The sequence below is a fragment of the Perognathus longimembris genome, chromosome 5, assembly GCF_023159225.1.
Source record: "Perognathus longimembris pacificus isolate PPM17 chromosome 5, ASM2315922v1, whole genome shotgun sequence".
Taxonomy (NCBI): Eukaryota; Metazoa; Chordata; class Mammalia; order Rodentia; family Heteromyidae; genus Perognathus; species Perognathus longimembris.
This window is the reverse complement of record NC_063165.1, coordinates 78737991-78753787: the sequence shown is the minus strand read 5'-3', so window position 1 is coordinate 78753787 and position 15797 is coordinate 78737991. Positions and strand designations below refer to the sequence as shown.

The 15797-nt window shown below is 37.4% G+C and overlaps 1 pseudogene; it reads left to right on the top strand.

Annotated features, from left to right (window-relative positions):
* Positions 1-715: 715 nt before the first annotated feature.
* On the top strand, positions 716-15729 carry LOC125351133 (annotated as a pseudogene).
* Positions 15730-15797: the final 68 nt, after the last annotated feature.

Genomic DNA, 15797 nt, shown 5'->3' with positions numbered 1-15797 from the left:
AAACAATTCTAGTACAGTATCAAAAGTGAGATATAGGCCAGGAGCTGGTGCTCACACATGTAATCCTAGCTACTCAGGAGACTGAGATCTGAAGATTATGATACAAAGCCAGGCTAAGAAGGCTGTAAGAGGAGTTCATGAGACTCTTACCTCCAATTAACCACCAAATTGCCAGAAGTGGCTCTTTGTCTCAAGTGTTTGAGCACTGTTCTTGAGCCATATGCTCAGGGAAAACACCAGGGCCTGATTTCAAGCCCCTGGAACAGCAAACACACACACACACACACACACACACACACACACACACACACACACACACACACACACTCACTCATGAAATTAGAATACTGATAGCATCAATATTTATTACATGCAAGACATGTGCATACATTTTATTCCATTTGAAACTTGGTAGGTTGTAGGCTTAAGAAATGATCTTCCCTTGAATGCTGGACATTGAGGATAGAATATTATGGAACCATAAGAACCGTGACTTGGAATCTGTCCTGTGGATGTAGATGTTTGATGCCCTGCATAAAGACGTCCTGAAGCCTGAGTGAGATGTCTTCCTTCCAGTGGGGTGAGGTTTGTGCTCCCTGCCGGGAATTCCTGATACCATTGGAGATTAAAAGGAGCAGAGCAGGACATTACTGCCCCCACAGCACAGGCCCTGATATCAGGGCCAGGGACTCCCTCACTGTTGGGCAGGGGGAAGATGCGACTTTTTATGTTACTAAACCTCCTTCAACACTATCAGGAGGGAGATGATGCGGAGGCCCAGGCTCCTGCTGTGGTCTCCTGTGATACGGAAACCTGTGTGAACTTCGCCATAACTCAAGTGGGCCAAAGATACAGAGAAGGCTGGGGCCCGAGGCAGATTTCAGGCCATTCTGTCTGCTTTTGTTGCTGTGGGTACGTGTGACCTTGTAGTCCGGATGGGAAGGAACTTCCTGAAAGCCACATGTGCTGATGCCTGGTTCTCCTGTCAGAATTCAGGACTCCTAGGATGTGACTTGATTGAAAGGTGGTGAACAATTCCACGGGTGGACTCATAATAGACCAGACCATTGGGAGGCGCTGGGCAACTTGAAATGTGAGGCCTTGATTGGAGGAGGCGAGTGTCTGGGGCTATGTCTTCCAAACTTCAGAAAATTCCACCTTCTTCCCTTCTGGTTCTCCATCCTGGCTGCCGGAAAGTGACTGTTCTCCCCTTCAGACTTGTATGTGGGTATGTGTCAGTGAGTGTGTGTGTGTGTGTGTGTGTGTGTGTGTGTGTGTGTGTGTGTGTGTGTGAAATAGAGAGACAGAGGCAGAGACAGAGACACAGAGAGAATATACCCAGGGTCTTTTGCTCTATTGTCTTGCTTGCCTGCCCTAGCTCTCTGAAACAGGAACCTCCTCCAGTTTTGTCTTTGGTCAATAGTTTTGTAGCTAATAGGTAGTGAACTTTTCTGCCCAGGTAAGCTTCAAACTACAATCCTCCAGATGTCAGCCTCCTGATAGCTAGGATTATAGGTGTGGACCACTGGCAATTGTTCAGTTATTATTTTTATGTGTTGCCATGGACCTAAGAACAATGAAGCCTGGCAAAGATGAAGGAAAACTTCTGAGTATGTGATCCCCAGTAAGACTTCCCATCTTTTGTGTGATTTTTCTCAAGTACTATTTATTCAAAAGGAGTGACCATAGATTTCTTTGGAGTTATAAATGGCGTTTTTAAATATTCTCCATCAAAATAGTCCAGGATAGACTGCACCATTACTGAGTATAGAGGTAGATGATATTGATATAGGCAGATAATGTATTTATATACGTAATTTTAAATATTAATATGGACATAGATAAGGTGCTATATGCATAGATGTAGCAATAGCTGCAGACAGATAAGTCTTATAGATAGATAAGCTTTATAGATGGATAAAGATGATAATGATATTGACAATATAGATAACACGTACAAAAATATTATTTTAGAGTTATTGCTATATAAATATATATATACATTTATAAATATATAGATACAGCTAGATAGTTGGTGGAATTATATTCATAGCTTGCACCAGATTTAAATGGGCTTAAACTTGGCTGAACTAACAAAAAGATGTCACAGGGTTTTGCAATTATTGATACAAAAACCTTTTAGTTTATAAGAAAGACGAAAGATTGATAGCTCCCAAGAGGAGAAAGAAAAGCCATATTTTAACCTCAAAGGAATGATGAAAGTTGATGACATTTACTACAATTTTAAGACCACAAGCTGTTACATTTCTCTGTAGGAAACCTTTAAAGTCAGGAAAAACAAATTAATTACTGAAATGACTCTCAATGGCAGTCTAGGGGAAAGTAGTTTATTTTCACCTCTAGAAATAAAACTTTACAATAAGAAATAACAATAAAGCATTGGAAAATAAACTACAAGCACAGAGAGAATGGGAGGAGTAAGATAAACTCACCTGGTACATTTCCAGTGTGCACAATTTTTTCTGTGAACAATTAAACCATCAAAATGGCATTATATTAAACAGACTCCAGCCTTTATATTTCCCCCTGGTTTGTACTGGTGTTAAATACAAATGTCCATTTAATATTTGCTTCCAAGGAACATACACGAGAATTAAAATAATTCTAAATCCACTTTTCTTAATATAAATGCCATCAGAATAATGTATGTACAATTACTTCTTTCAGCCATTAGTGAATTGAGAACATTGTAGACGTTTCAGAGTTTACTTTGTTTTATCTACTGTAAGATTTTCAATATTTTCTTGAAGTTTTCATTACATAAGCAACATTTACAATACCAGGTTTCAGCATTTTTATCTCCTAGAATAAACCGGAAATACAGTCACTTGATTTCTGCAGTAAAACCTGGTATTCAACTGCAGATTTCTTCCGAATCCCCTAGCTTTAATTACTTAGCAATAAGGAATGGATAATGTTACTGACATGTCATTTATAAAGTAACAATGTATCATTCTTTTGAGGATTAAAAGAAGAAATTTAAAAATGGATTAAAAAACTTTCATAAGTATTAGTAGCACTGTTATTTTTTAAAAGTTAATTTTAATGACAAGGTGATGTACAGAGGGGTTACAGTTACATATGTAACAGTGAGTACATTTCTTATGGAACATTGTTACTCCCGCTTTGTTTTTCTCCCACTTTCCCTCCCCTTACCTCACACCCAAGTTATAAAGTTTACTTTGAACATATTGTCCTTTATCCCAGTTGCATTGGTTCATCCTTTGCCCTTTGTCTACCCATTTTGTTCTTCTCCTTTCCTTTCCTAACTCAGATCGACATATATACAATACACAGGGTACCAAAATCAAATACAGTGACAACAGGGGATAAACTATAGGGAAAAAAATGAAAGAAAAAAGAAATAACTTCATGTAGTACAATTAAAATAACACCATCAAAGAAAAACCTCTTGTTTCAATATCTTAGAGTTGGTTTTGCTTAGCATCATCTTACATGGTTGTAAAATCATAGTTACTGTGCTAGTCGTTAGTGTATGTCCAGGATAGTCCTAGAAGAGGATCACAATAAGTTATTCTTCTCAACCGTGGAACTCTTAAGAAGATGCTGCTCCATTCACATATAAAATAATTCAAAATACATTATTCTTAAAGGCCCAATTTTTTTTCATTTCAAGACCATTCTTCAGGTGTTATATTAAATATATTTGCATTTTTCAATTGGAAAATTAAAAGAGAAGCCAAAAGCATATAATTACATATATGTTTTTAAAATTGTACAAAATACTTCCTCCTGAAATCATATCTCCATTACAGAAATACAGTGTAGAATTTTTAATTATTGAATAATTTAACTTTAAATGTGTCCAATTTTGTCAACTTGTACTATTTATTTACATACAATGAAAACTGTGTCATTCCTTCTCAGCTAATGAAAATGAATAGAGGAAAAGCATGTTAGACAAGGGAGTTCCATAGTCCTTGTAGGAACTTGACTTACCATCAGCCTATACTGGCAGTTTCAGACAACTGAGAAAAGTCACATTAAAATGAAATTTCCAGTATGAACCTAATGCTATTGTTGAAAGCAGCATGGAAATGTAAGGAGACAAAAAAGCCGTTGTGATAGCTGATGTTTAAGCCAATAGTGCTTATGCAAATGCACTGCATAATCAAGTGGGAAGAGAAACAGGCTGAATTGGGTTAGTTTTTTCTTACTTCTGGCAAATTTCTTTCCTTTCCGGTCTGGTAGTCATAAAGAGAAACCTTTGCTTGTATACATTATACAATTACTTATGGCAGTTCTGGTGATAGAGCTATACATAGACAGCAGGTGATAGATAAATAGATGATAGATAGGGAGACAGATAGATAAAGTATAGATAGTTAAAGGTTAGATGTATACATACAACATACCTGCATATATATATTTGGTTACACACATGTGCATACACATGCACACACATATTTGGTACCGTCAACTGAACATATGCTAAGCACATAATTTCTTTGCTCTGAGCTCCATCCTAAGCCTCAGTGCCAATCTGTCATTATCTCAGAAGGCATGCTTGCATGCATTCTACATTATGTAAGTAACACCAACTTACTCTGCTACCCAGGACTTCCCTCTACCTTATGATATTACATGACACCATTAAGGTGAGAGAGCTTGGTAGTTCCAATAAAGCATATTCATACAAATATCCACATCTATCCATTACACAGCCATGAGATTCAACATCGTGTTTTACAAATATTTGAAATTGTAACTGTCAACACATTAGCTCAGAAATTATATTAAGCCCATAGAACACATTAGTGTGGCAAAATACAGATGTCATCAACTTTCAATTAGTGCATTGAATACTACCTGGGAGTCATTTTAAGTGCACAAAAGTGGCCTTGGGCTGGGACCATTTCCTTTCATTGAGATAAAAAGCCATCTGGGCATATTGCCTTGTTTGAGAGAGCCATTCTCTGCTGTGGGCTTGACGGGTGCGTCGTTGTTCTGCTGGATCCTTGGGCACCAACCCAGGACCGGGAGCAGCCAGAAGTGAGGCCCGAGCTGGGTCCTGAGCTCTGGGGGACTCTAGGCAAGCACTGCACCTGAGCGTGCCAGTGCTGAGGGCAGGCTGCGTGTCTCCTCTCTACGCAAGTAACTCCTATTCCTCCCACTTCCGACCTCCTCATGGCATGGCCAGCCTATTAATGCTGTCTTTCTAGCATGTTTTTGAACAGGTGTATATTACAAGATAACATGTTGTTAAACAGTTAAAAAAGATATGATTCTATACAGAGAATTGTAAGCACCTCAATATTAATTAGAATAGGGCGGTGCTGATCCTGTGGTAGAATGAATCTATGTCTATCTGTCTGTCTGTCTAGCTAGCTAGCTATTGATAGATAGCCAGCTATAAACAGAAGAAAAACAGAAATTGAGTTAAAGACTTGCTGATCATTCCTTTGGTTTCCAACATATGATAGTGCTTCTTTGGGAATCAGTGACATTTGTCAAATGATAGAGACAAATACAGTAATATTATATTTTGAATATCAGCATGTGTCTCAAAAGAAGACTGGAAAATGCACAGCAGCAACCATTAGAAAATGCCAATTAGTTTCCTGTTGCTTTTTATAAAGGGATTTATGAGATAATAAGCATATCGGTCATTTCTCCATGATAACATATTTGCAGGATAAGTGACCAACAGTTTTTCCACTTCATTCATGGATGGCTTCCTAATTTTGCTTTACCTCCGGGCATCTGGAAAGGTAAATTAGGAGCAGCAAATTTGGAAGAAGGTCATAACCAAGTGTATGCTAGCGGGACACCAAGACATTTCTAGAATTAGTGACAGAAATTCACACATAAATACATACATTTGCACACACACAAACATGTCTGTGACCACATACACACACATGCACATGCAAGCACATACTTATCAATAAACTCTCTGCTGTTTCATGGATTATTTTGTTTTAAGAACAGTCACTTTTAATTATCTGTTGTGTTCTTTTTTTCCTTAATTAAATAATAGCTCTGTTGTTTTAAGGAAAAGCAATTCTTTTTTGCTGGTTTGCTAAATGTTAAGAGATTTACATAGGAAATGGGGGGGGGGGGTCTCCAAGGCAGAGATGAGGCCCGTTTGGGAGAGCAAATCCCTTGCTCCCCTTGCGTGAGGATTGGACATCAGAGCTCATGAAGGCAAAGCGAAACAAATGCGAGGTAAACAAGACCAAAATCCAGTTCTTGGCCACAGAGTTTAAGCAGTGGTGCTTAGTTTTGTCCCTGGCATGGCAGGGATGCTTCTGGGCCTCCCAGGGAAGGGTGCTGATATGGACATGGCCATTATTAACGGCCCCTCACGAAGGACTACTGTGCTTTGATCAAGGTAGAGACGGAGGTGTTTGAATCTCAGCCATGCACTCCGATGTGGTGGCTTTTCACACGTTTTTCCTGAGTGATAATTGCAACATAAGGAGAATGAAGAGGAAATTTAAACACTGCATATTTTCAATGAGATTTTCAATATTTGCCAACGGTAGAACTTGTAATCAAAGGTGTGAATTAAAGCTCTAGCTATACAAAATGTACTTAGGCTAGAAAATATTATTTAAAAAATTGCTCTTCACGAATATGACAATACACCTAAGTGTAAACTATTAATCTCTGTGGATTGAATTAAAGGCTTATATGCTACATCAGGCACTAGGAAATTGTCAGCCTAACCGAATGGAAAGTAATTAGGATTGCAGTTCAGGATGAGAGATAAATATTGCAATAAGGGGAAAGTTCTTGAATATTTCAATCTAAGTGTGTACATATGTGTGGGTTGTGTGTGTGCATATGTGTGTGTGCACATGTGCACAAGCCAGGGGTTTATCTTTGAGCTCTTTTGCTTCATATTAATGCTTGACCACTTGATCCTTCCTGCTTCTTAGTGGTTAGCTGGAATCTCACACACATCCTTTCCTATCCTGGATAGTTTTAAACCAGTTCTCAGAGCTCAGTGTCCTGAGTAGCTAGGATTACAATCATGAGCCACTGATGCCAGCTCAGAGTATATTCTAAAACAGGAATTTTATGAGGCACATAGAGAAAAGGAAGTGAGGAGGGGAGGGGTAAGAGAGAAATAGGGAGGTGAAACAAATAGCAAAGTTGCCTTGAAATAATCTCAACACTATTGATAATGTGGTATGTGGAACTGGGAAAATCAGGGGACAAAGTACCCAGGAGGTTGGCAAACATCATTTGGCATGGAGGAGAAGCAGTCTGCTGTTGGCAACTCCACACCAAGCCAGCAAAACACTGCTAGGAAAATTATAATGAATTCTGGATTTTCTAAATTTATACTTAGTATGCAAAGGTGTGTGGAAAATAACAAAGAACCCACAGCAGGGTTACTTTTTATAAGCTTTTATTGTCCCAGTCCTGGGGATTGAACTCAAGGCCTGAGCACTGTCCCTGACACTTTTTGATCAAGGCTATCAGTCTTTCACTTAAGCCACAGCTCCACTTTCAGATTTTTGGAATTTAATTCGAGATAAGTGTCTCATTAAATTCATTGTCTGGGCTACCTTGGAAGCACAATCCTTAATTCTCTGCCTCCTGAGTAACTAGGAGTACAGTCATGAGCATCTACACCTGGCTAAAATTTTTAAGCATGAGAGTTAGTTAAAAATTCTTATTTTCTTCACGTAGGGCTACTACTGTATGTAAGAGCAATTTATAACAGCATCATAAGCAGGTGAGTCACCTGAGCTTTGCCTAGTTCTTGTTATTTTGTGAATTTGCATGCATGGGTCATCTTTACAGAGAAAACTTGAGCTGAAGTTTGAAGTGTGGTAAAATCTGTTTCATGGCATTTCTTTGGAGACATTATTAGGCTAACTTTAAAGTTGAGTGCTTCAGAAAGTAGTGACAGAATCGCATATGTCAATACATATTGCCATAACAGATCCACTCCATAGCCACTTAAAAGACAACTGAAAAAGCTCATCACAATATTTTGTAACTCCACAAAACTGTATTTACTACCTTCTTAAATTTCTAGATTCATCTACCTTTGAAACCTTATATCATGTGTAGGAACAATGACCTGTTGCCCTCTGGGATGAACTCTCTCTCCACCCTTCTCAACTCTTCTCACACAGCAGAGTCTCTTCCCTGCTGTTTTCTCTCTTTGGTTCTAGATAGTCTAAGCTATGTTCGGTTTCCCAGAGTTTCAGTGTTTGAAACTGCTTTCTATTTAAACATCTCATTCAGTTCCCTTTTCTCTCCATCCTCAATATTTACTATTCATTTGTCTCAGAACCTTTGGTTTCATGGTTTCTTTTCTCAGAATTACTTCTAGGGAAAAGACATATGGATTCTAACTCATTTGAATGGTAAAGTACAGTGTTGCTAGAAAACTATCATTAATTAAGGTGAACATGAGAGCATACAACTTTAATCGGGACACGGATATTGGGGAATCCTGGTTTGAGATAAATCACAGCAGAAAGTTTTAAAAGACACTGTCTCAACTAACAAGCAATGCATGATGATCACAGTTGCAATCCGAGCTGCATGGGAGACATAAGAAGATTCCAGTCCTAGTCTGACCCCAGGCAAACGGAAAGACAGTATTCAAAAATAAAAAAAAGCAAAAAGAACTGAGCGCATGACTCAGTTGGTAGAGCACCCGCCTAGCAATTGTGACCCTTGAGTTTAATTTGTAGTGACAAAAAGAAAATCTAGGGGCTGGGGATATAGCCTAGTGGCAAGAGTGCCTGCCTCGGTTACACGAGGCCCTAGGTTCGATTCCCCAGCACCACATATACAGAAAACGGCCAGAAGCGGCGCTGTGGCTCAAGTGGCAGAGTGCTAGCCTTGAGCGGGAAGAAGCCAGGGACAGTGCTCAGGCCCTGAGTCCAAGGCCCAGGACTGGCCAAAAAAAAAAAAAAAAAAAAGAAAATCTACACCAACAATTGCTTTTTAAGTTAATCATGATTACTGTTTTTGAGAATGTGCCCTTTTCTTATCTTCTATATCATAGTGAAAATAAGAAAAACTCAGTTCTTAAAATATCAAAGCAAAATAAATATTAAAATATAGTTTAAGATTAATGTGCCATCTTTTAGTACGAGATACTTGCTAAATAAGGTAGTACTTTCAAATTGCTGACAGTGGCCGTTGCGTGTCACTTACATAAAGTGGGGTGACTTGTTCAGTGTAAATTAGCTTTGACAGCAAGCAGAAATGAAAATGCCAGGCTTCAAACCATAATTAGTGCCTGGACCATATCTCTCAGATGTAACTTAGGATGTTAAATAGATATGTATTTTGTATTTGTCCTAATAAATCTCTCCAGTATCATTGAGTCGGTGGTCTATGCTGGTGATTATTAGCCTGACTTTCCTGGTAACTCAGTAGCTATTCTTTTTCAAATTTGTTCCCCCAAATCATAAACCAAGTGAGAGTGTAATTTTCCTTAAAAAGAAAGATCCTGTAGGGCTCCTGGTACTAACAAATGCCTGTGTTGGCTGAACTTTCAGAATGCTGACATTGAGATAATTGGCAGTCAGTGGTTGAACCGATTCGCTGCTCTTATTTTACTTTATGACCCTTCTATTACTGGAGGTAAAATGACATAATACTAGGGTAGGGAACAGAACACCTTCGCCATAATTCAGGATAGCAAACATATGGACTATGTGACTGCTTTGGTTTATTTTGTGATGAGGTATTAAAAAGCCATATCTAAATGAATTTAGAGAAAGCTAAATTGTTTCTTGAATTAATAAGAAATTGAAAATTGAATTAAAAATTAATTTTAAATGTAGCTAAGATTAAGCAAATTGGAAATACTTGATAAAATCACAGCAATTTGCAAAATTGGAAGCATGCCTTGAGCTACTCATTTAAAAATTGCTATAATTTCCAGTTTTCTTGGCCTTACAATGAAATCATTGGAATAGCCTGATACATACCAAGAGTGAGTGAGTGCATATTTTAAGTTAATGTACAAATGAGGAACAACTCTCTACATCACATCTGAAGCCCAATATTCTCTTAAAAAAAACTGTCTTAAAAAATGGGCTTAATATATAGGATCATATTATCTTTCAGTAATAATCTTTCCTCTTAAATTTCAAAATATTTAAAAAATCCTACAATGGAAGTATTACAAAGAAACCTTGTAAAATTTGCATATTCTAACTTAGAAATAAAATAAATCACTAACTGGAAAATTCAGTTTAACTGCAAAGTAAGCACTATGTTGTTTTTTTTTTTTTTTTTTCAAATGCGCAGAAACATAGTGTGTTTGAAGGGATTGAACAGAATAATGCTTGGAAGACAAATTTCGAGGTTTTTTTTCTTTCTTTTTTTTTGGACTGATTACCTGTATAAAAATTAATCAGATAAAAAGCCTTGTAATATTCTGAAAATTAGTTTTTCAATGCATAGATATCAATTATAACTTCAAACTTGATTAAATGTCATTTCTCCATATATATTAGCGATTCAGAAAGAACAAGAGTTACATAAATAATTGCAAGTGCCATAATGTATTTGCTGTGGCAATAACAAAAATCAGCAGAAATTGCCTCAACAAAAAGTGAAACTAACTCTTAGAAGCCTAAATACTGACAAGTGATATAACATTTTGATTTCATTGTGCTTTGAAGGACAAGGAACTCAGTCTTTAACAAAATAAAAGTCAACAAGAATCTACACATATAGGCCAAAGAACTTACAGTACTCTGTAATCATTCACTCATGGTGTAGTTCTCTGCCACCTGTGAAATAGCAGAGGGGTATGATGAAACTAGAGCCTGTCAATCAAAGCAACTTTTGACACCCTATTAGTCTGTGATAAGTGACATGCCTGATAAATTTTGGGTAGCATTTAATTTACAATATTTTTATTTATTCCAAAGGGTTCATTGATCATTGGTGTTTTAAACAAAAGCGTACTTTCTTTTCTTGAAGAAATCTGTTCTTTAAAATTTCCAGTCTTCATTCATTTGTTATAAGAGATAGTTTCTTTTAAATATCTGCACACATGCACATAATGTACTTTGAACTAATCCATCACATGTTCCCATTGATCTTCTCCTTCTTCTGAGCTACAAACAACTTTGGTAGATGTCACTATGCCTTAATATATAACATCTCATATATATGTGCACATATACATGCATGTATATATATATGACTGCAATATATGATGTCCCATATACACACATAAATACATGATATGTCATGTATTTTATCATGAACAATATTATATAAAATAATGTAATATATTATGCATGATACATAGTATATTATATACTATAGTATATAGCAAGCTGATATAATACACTATGAGATTATTTATATATGTATGCATATTTCAACTAATGAATGAAAAGAGGCAATCCAGAAACAGTCTTTTAGAGGTGTTTCTATACTATAATGAAAATTTAGCATTCAATAAGGAGACACCATTGGAAGTATTGATGCAATGTCTGGTCAATAAACTAAGTTCTGAAAGTGGAAAGAAGTAAGTACTTTCTATTTCATCTCCCAGAGGGAAACTGCAGCACCATGTAAGATCCAGCCAAAGCCTCAACCAAGAGCCTCATATATAAATCCACTGAGTAGGAAAATTCACTCACAGAAAAGAGCAATTTTACTGTTTGGGAAGTTACAATAGTCAGATGTTTGTTCTTGTTTGTTGAGATAGAGAATGTTTGTTTTGGAAATTGACCAGTGTGAAGAGTTTGGTCCAGGATTCATCTGAGGAGTAGAGCCAGGCCTTGTCAGGCAGATTTTCTAACCAGGTCTCCAGCTCACGAATCATCCCTTTTCAAATGAACAAAACATGTCCTCATTGAATTCTTAATAATGAACTGTAGTCACATGATGACACATAAGAGATATTTGAACAATTAAAAAATGAGTCAACCTTGTAACAGAGTTTTAGTCTACATATATTCATTTTAAATCAACTTTGGATAATTATGATTGTCAGGATTTTATTTTTACTTCATAAAATCTTCATTAATTTGATGTTCAATTTTTTTCTTAAAACAAAAAGTGACTTTCCTTTTACTATACAGATATATTTTAATTTTGTTATGTGTGTGTGTTCCTGTCCTAGTACTTGAATTCAGACCTTGGGCCCTGTCCCTAAGTTTTTTTGTGAAAGGCTAAAACTTTACCACTTGAGCCACAGCTCTACTTCTGGCTTTTAGGTTGTTAATTGGAGGTAAGAGTCATAGAATCTGGATTCTCAGATCTCAGCCTCGTGAATAGCTATGATTAGAGGCATATGCCACTGGTTATAGCTATATATTTTAGTTTTAATGTCATGAAAATTATTTACTTATTTTTCGATCTGTGGTTTTCATTCTAAATATGACTGCATTCTAATTCAGCATAATCTGTACTAATTATTCAAGCTTCTATTTATCCACATACATTTATATTTACATAGTTTTCATCACATTTTCTTAACATATTGTATAAAACCAGTTCAGTTTCCAATGATAAAAAAATTACATCAGTATTTCTTAAGAGTTTTTCTTTTTCCAATTGTTTGTACAAAATGAAAAATTCTGTAACTTTTATCAATGTAATTCATTCCATTACATTTAACATAATTTTGATTACCTACTTATTTTTACAGAAGCTCATTGAATCTTGATCTTACTGTCTACTGTTTTCCTTGAACTTTTTTAAAATAATTGCTTGAGAATCATCAAGAAACAGAACAAAAATGTGATTTCTAGTGACACCATTAATTTAAACAAATTAGTGAAGGGGATAACTCAAAATTAAATAGTACTCATAGGAAGATCCAGAAGTTTTACTAAATGATTTCCTGAAGCTTATAACAATCGGAATGAAAGTGAGTGTTTCTTCCTATGAATTCAGGAAGCCATAGCAAAATTTTATGGAAAGTTAAAGGAATAAATATTTTTTGAAAATTATACTACAGGGGCTGGGGATATAGCCTAGTGGCAAGAGTGCCTGCCTCGGATACATGAGGCCCTAGGTTCGATTCCCCAGCACCACATATACAGAAAACGGCCAGAAGCGGCGCTGTGGCTCAAGTGGCAGAGTGCTAGCCTTGAGCAAAAAGAAGCCAGGGACAGTGCTCAGGCCCTGAGTCCAAGGCCCAGGACTGGCCAAAAAAAAAGAAAAAAGAAAAAAGAAAATTATACTACAAATAATTTTGTCTCTATTTTATGGTTTTCTTCCTCATTTCTCCTAAGCAGAATTTATGACTACACTCTACTTTTATCACTAGCATTCCTTTTTCCATTTTTAAGATTTATTACTGCAGAATTTTACTATTGTATTAGGTTATTATGCCATTGGTATTCCACATAGAGATTTGTAGTACTTGTGAATACAATATGAATGAGAACGTGCATATTTGCTTGCTCCCTTTTTTCCGTGTTATATGAATGACCTGCATTTGGCTTTGCATATGGCCATCCAACATCTATTACACTTTGGCTGTAAGGACTTTTGCCATGTATAGTATCCCATAGGGAAATAGCATAGTTTTTTGTTTTTTGTTTTTTGGCCAGTCCTGGGGCTTGGTCTCAGGGCCTGATCACTGTCCCTGGCTTCTTCTTGCTCAAGGCTAGCACTCTGCCACTTGAGCCACAGCGCCACTTCTGGCCATTTTCTGTATATGTGGTGCTGGGGAATCGAACCCAGGCCCTCATGTATACAAGGCAAGCACTCTTGCCACTAGGCCATATCCCCAGACCCATAGTTTTTATATTTTACTTTTCATTCTATTGCTTACTCCTTCCTTTTGACTGTTTGTCAACTAGCATTCAATATCATGTGTCACAGGATTAAGAAGAGAATATGAAGCAAAGAGCCCTGTTTGCCTTTTCAAGTAGTTTTTATGCTGGGAAAGAAAATTATATTTCTAGCATTAAAATAAAATTGCTACTTTTAAGTCATGTTTGGCATTAGAATTCTTCCTGAAAGGACAAAGTGGAAGTTGGTGATTGTCTCTGTGGATAAGTTTGTTTCCACTCACATGTGGTATAAAGCAGATGAAGTCATTTACTTAGAAGAATCTATACTCCCTCAGCCATAACATTAAATCCTAATCTTTTAAAAAGTGGTCAAGCAATGCAATTAATAGAGTTAAAATATATATATATATATATATATATATATATATATATATATATATATATATATATAAAGGTCAACTCCAGCTATGTGGCTCAAAATCCATGTTACAGGTAAAGAGAAACATTTCTTTGTTCCCAATAAGTTATGGGACTTAATTCCAAAAAGCTAGATTTTGAGAGGAAAAATTCATACACTTCTGTTTTTACTTGAGGTATTTGTATATGAGAAGCAACTATACTTCAACCTACAGAATTTTTATTTGAATCCAATATAATTTTCTATCTAAAAAGCTATTTTTCCCAGTGTATACCCAGTGTATAACCCAGTGCAGCAGCAGCACAAAGTACATGCAGATACATACAAAGAAAAAAACTATTTCCAGAATAAGAAAAATCAACTTAATTGTAGTAAATGTGAATCATTCATATGAATTGGCAATATATAAAATAATTGGATAAATAAAACTAGGAGTTTAGGGGAAAGAGTGCATATAATAGGTTGTACTACTTTGTCAAATAAGTAATAAAATACATGCTCATTGAAGGTAGGCTGAGATGTGAAGAGCTTTGCGAGGGACTTAAAATATGGCTTGTACAGGGGTTACTGTTCCCAGAGTGAAGACTTGTATGTTGGTAATAGAATCTGATATCTTCACTAGGAAAAAACAATTAACCAGAGTAATGTAGACTTGTATTTTCAATTTTGAATTTTAAAAATGGTTAGTCACTCTTTTATTTCATTCATAGTTGCCTGACTAAAAGAATTAATTTGGGCTTAATATTTCATATAACTTCAGCTCAGTTCAGTTACACCAAACAGTTTTGCAAGTATTGCTTTTGTAGTTGTTTGTCTTTTTTTTTTTTTTTACCCTGTGTCTCTCAATTTTGGTATTCACACGAGCTGGCTGCTGGTGAACACCTCTGCGCACAGGGAGAGCATGGCGCTCACTTGCCAGGCGGAGCACGAGGGCCAGCCCGCCCTCACTGCCAACCTCACCCTGGACGTCTCTGCTTAGCAGAAGGAGCAGGGCGTCGACACGACCCCTAATGGCAACACTAGCTGGAATATCTTCATCGTGGTGGACGTGGTGTGTGCTCTGCCGGTGGTCTTGTTGATGGCCGCCCTCTACCTCCTCAGAATCAAACAGAAGAAAACCAAGGGGGTCTACTTCTTCCACGAGGTTGCATGAGCCGGAGAAGAATGCCAGATCCAGGACACCAAAGACATCAGTGATATCACCTACGTGGACCTGAATCTGCCCAAGGAGAAGAAACCCGCCCCCACCCCCCGGGCTGCCGAGCCCAACAACCACACAGAGTACGCCAGCAATCAGACCGCCCCCCACCCCAAGTCGGAGGACACCCTCACTTATGCAGACCTGGACATGGTCCACCTCAACCGGGCCCCCAAACTGCCAGCTCCCAAGCCTGAGCCATCCTTCTCAGAGTACGCTAGCGTCCAGGTCCAGAGGAAGTGAACCAAGGTTCCAGTCAGCTCTAGGGTCTGGCCCCACAGGCTTTCTTGTGCCCCGTGTAGAGTGGCCATGATGAGGACTGCCAGCCCCATTTCCAGAAGGCCTCGGGACCAGGAATGAGGGTGGTTCTGATCTGCCTGCCCACCTCCCTGCCTTGGCTCTCCACCATTTCCAGCTCAGCCATGCCTCCATCTTTGTCCCA